Genomic DNA, 4466 nt, shown 5'->3' with positions numbered 1-4466 from the left:
TTTTTTTTTTTTTTTTAACAAAATCATGTGAAAAGGAATGAAGTTCCTCTTGGTGTATAGTAAACTTGTACTATAGTTTTTACAAATTGTGAACTTGTGTAATAGTATAATAGGAGATATTGTTGAATTTCTAACTGTTTATACATCTAAATTCATATATGTAATGTTTTATTGATTACGGTCTGAATTTCTAAGATGCATGTTGACTTTTTTGCAATAAAGATATACTGTGGAATGGTTCAAGACTTAGAAAAGACAAAGAAAAATTTAACTTAAATAAATTGGACAGCAGAACCATTCAAAAAAAATTACAACTGTCACAAAAAGAGCGTTATCACTTTTTTGGGGGGGAATTGTATGCGTGGAGGGGATATTTATTTATGTGGAATGTGTGTGCGAGTTTGTTTTACTTGCTAGCATAGCTAGGAGAAAAATCTTCAAGTGTATCAGTGCTCTGCGCTAGTACTAATTAATACAGCAGAATTGATGGGGGGAGGATACGGTGGGGGTGGGAGGGATTCCGTAAAGGCAATTTTACATTGTTGGGGAGGTTCAACATTTAACAGAAAATTGAAAAAATGTTTTACAGACCACGGTGGGTTCTGTGGTCTCTTACAGATTTGCAGCATTGCTGGCTTATTGAAAACTGTGCAAAACATGAAATTAGATACATGCAAATTCTAACCCCTTTGCCATTTGGGCTGAAAAATAATTTATTCTATTATTAACTTTATTCTTGGTCTTCGCTTCTTTCACTAGTTTCCATTATTCCCTTCTCTTTCCTGTGTTGTTTTCATGCATGTAAATGTTTGTGATCCAATTTAAAAGTCTTCTCTTGCACTCCCTTTTCTTACCCGTGTTGTTAGTGTGCTGTTGTGGTAAGATATTTGGGGGGGGGGGGGGCGGGATGTGGAGCAGAGTAGAAATTTTTCACTGATGGGAATTTTTCCTTTTTCCTTTTGTCACTGCACTCTTGGAGAAATAGGGGGAGGAGAGGAAGAAGCATGCTCATGTATTTAATAACTGTATTTGTGTCACACTCTCCCTCACATCCCTTTGTGATCCCGCAATGTAAAAGTTTTAAAACATGACCTGGCTTTTCTGTGTTGATGAAGAGGCTCTTCGTGGTAAATCTCTGGCTTTTGGATGCTTTCTCAGTGCCAGTAATGGAACTTTAGAGTCTTTCCACATTCCACTTCCCTGTCAATAACCACCAAATAATCCTCATTCTGCAAGATGCAACAAGGTCCTTCAAGGAGGTGGGGTCCTGACACAGAGTAGGCAATGTTTGGCATTCGGTTCAAAATACTTGTTTCTTCCTATGTGATCAAAATTAATTTTAATGGCAAAAGGGAATAAAAGGAACTTGAAAGGAGGCTAGTGTTTTCTCTTTGTGTGGCTTTGGATTTATTTTTCTCCCCCCTGCTTGGTGGGGTACAGCAGCTTTTGCTGCAGCAGTGGCTCTGCTGACAGCCCTTGGCAGGGGATGAGGTGTGCTCAGCAAGCGCTGTAACAGGGCAAGTACACAAAGGTGAATTGTTGCTACAGTTCTCAGGCCAAGAATCTCTTCAGTAGCTACAGTCATAGCTGTATGAAATACAACAATAATTGGATAGAGAGACTTTTCCCAACAATGGAAATAATTTTAACTCATCTCTTGAAACTTGGGACCCAGTTCTGTCTTGTGTAGCCCATGGAGCAGGTTGTGTAACATCTATCTGGGTCCTTATTGACGAGTTCGCTGACACGAGCGTGTGGTTGAAAACAGAAAAGTAAGTTTGATGTTTCTCTAAAGATTTTTATGTGTACTTCCACTACTTTTTTTTGAGACTGGTCTACAATTTGATGAACAAGATGTAAATGGATTAACTAGAGCTTTTTTTCTCTCTTTGTCCCCAGGATTGCTCCACAGAAAATTTCCAGTTGCTGCCTGTTAATTTTCAGGTGGGCTGATCTGTGCTAGGTGCTGGATGTGCAGAGCCAGATGTGGAGATCACTGCAAGGCCGACAGTGAGGTGCTGAGGTAAGGTCTTGTCTGTATATAACCTGGTGCTTGGCAGCCACTTTGGTACAGCTACTGCTGGAGAGGGACTTCTTACAAGGGCATGTAGCAACAGGACAGAGGGGGTAGATTTAGATGTGGTATTAGGAGGAAATCCTTCCCCATGGGGGCAGCGAGGCGCTGGCACGGGCTGCCCAGAGCAGCTGTGGGTGCCCCATCCCTGGCAGTGCCCAAGGCCAGGCTGGACGGGGCTGGGGGCAGCCTGGGCTGGTGGCCGGTGTCCCTGCCTGTGGCAGGGGTTGGATTGGATGGTCTTTAAGGTCCCTTCCAACCCAAACCATTCTACCATACTGGGAAGGTGTGGGGATGGTTCAAATAATGAGAACAGTATCTGGTCTGGAAGAACAAAATAAGTCTTTAAAGCACACTTATAATTCCAGTGGGACGGCCCTCTCTTGTGGTAGGAGCTAAATACAAGAATTGATGAAAAGTGTAGGTTGGAGAAACCATTTGAGCATTTTAAAGGCTGCTCTGTGGAGGGCAGTGGAATGCGGGGGACCCTTCCCAAGCTGGGATCTCTGCACTGCTGCTCCATAGCTGTCGGCATTGCTTCAGCATCTCCCATTTTCTGGCTGTTTGGGGACAGGCTTAATAAAAAGGTAAAAGCATCAGAACCTAATGGTTATCTCAACTTTTTTATTATTATTTGAAATCTGTATCTTTAACCATCTGAATATTTTTAAGTATCTGACCTGTATTAACCAAGTGAAGATTTTCATGTCGCTCTGTTCAAAGGCAGAGTGCTGGGTGAGGTTGCCAAAATATTGGCTTTTATCCTTTAAAACGCTGTCGGGGATTGATTTGCAGGTAGCGCGCTGCATGCCACTCAGCTTCCCAACGCCTGCTTTATTTGAGGTGCTGATGTCTTTGCTCCGTAACAGGATATGCAGTCCAGGATTTATTTTTAATAGATCTGTGCAGCATCTTAAGTTGACATTGGATGCCAGGAGCACAGCAGTTTGTGCTTTTTTCCCTTACAAGCAGAGGGACAGTACTGTGTTTCCCAAGTAACTGCTCTAGACCATTTATTTTCAGGAGGGGTCAGAGCAGCAGCAGCAGACGAGGCATCCTTACGCTTCCTGGGCTGCTCCCTGGGTCGCTTGCTGCACATAAACACCAAACTGCATTTGGGGGAATTTTTTGGTTTATGGGGAGAAGCAGTGGCAGTCCGGTAGGTTGAATATACAAACAAATACTTGCCAGATCAAAGTGTGAGGTTATTTTCTCTGCAATAATATTTTTTCATCAGGAGGGGTCATAACGGGACACTCTGGAGATGAGTGACACCTCCATGGTCAGCAAGAACTGGGCTCTGTCCAGTTGTCCTGGAGGGTGCCCTGGGCGTTGGGGTGGGGGCAGGCGTGCCAGTAGGGTCAGCAGCATTGCCCCCCGCAGGCTGCTCCCCACCCAGCTCGAGCCTGCCTGCCCTGCTCCCCGTCCCTGTAGGGGGGGTGGGATGCACCTCCAGATAGAAGACATCAGAAAAGTTTATTGGAAACCATGTAGAACAGGATTTATGTTAATCTCCAGATAAATGTCTTTTAAAGCAATATCTGCTGTAACCCTGGCTATGTTCATTCACAAATCTTAACGCATTTTACTGTGATTTGTCTGCTTATTTTATTTTCAATTTGATCTTAAACATTCTTCCATAATGGCAGACTGTTATGATACTGACGATACACTGCTCCCATACTTTTTCAATATTTTCTGCTTGCTGTCTTGCTTTTAACCCTAGTATAAATTGGAAGTTTATAAACTTATTTAGCAATGTTCTTGCAGCTTTCGTGTGACCTGAAAATTACAAATGGAAAAAGCTGACGTTGGGGGTTTTAAACTTGTGATTGCATGAACATTGTGCGCGTGAGGCAAGATCCTTTTGGCAGGGAGCAATCGTCCCCACTCTGGCCATGTTTCGGAAGCAGCATCCATCTTTCATGCTTGGGTCCCTGGTGTGGGGACGGGTAGATCCGTGCTTACTTTGGGTCAACATTGTCTTTGCCGTAAGAGAGATTCCACCTGGATACGTGTGACACACAGGCAGTTGGTCCTTGCCCATGGGGGTGACATTGGGCCTTGCGCGATGCGTGGGTCAGTGTTACATGGCATCAGCGGGCGATGCCGGTGGGGCTGAAGCAGATTTTTACTGCTGTTGCTCCCACTTTGCATGCGTCATGTAAACGAGCCGTGGGGTTCTGCTATGAAATGCATCACCTGAAGGGCAGGCGCTGCCAAGGTGCAGCCAGGGCACTGTTTGCTCTGAGCTGGCAGCGGTTACACTCTGCGGAGAAACCTGCCCTGGACCATGGCACAGCCCCCAAAACCGCCACTGCTCCCTGGGCGTGTGGGAGGCATTGGGCTCTGGGACAGAGCCCGTGTCCCCTCAGGGGACCTGCCTGTCATC

The sequence above is a fragment of the Falco cherrug genome, chromosome 8, assembly GCF_023634085.1.
Source record: "Falco cherrug isolate bFalChe1 chromosome 8, bFalChe1.pri, whole genome shotgun sequence".
Taxonomy (NCBI): Eukaryota; Metazoa; Chordata; class Aves; order Falconiformes; family Falconidae; genus Falco; species Falco cherrug.
This window is presented reverse-complemented; position numbering follows the sequence as displayed.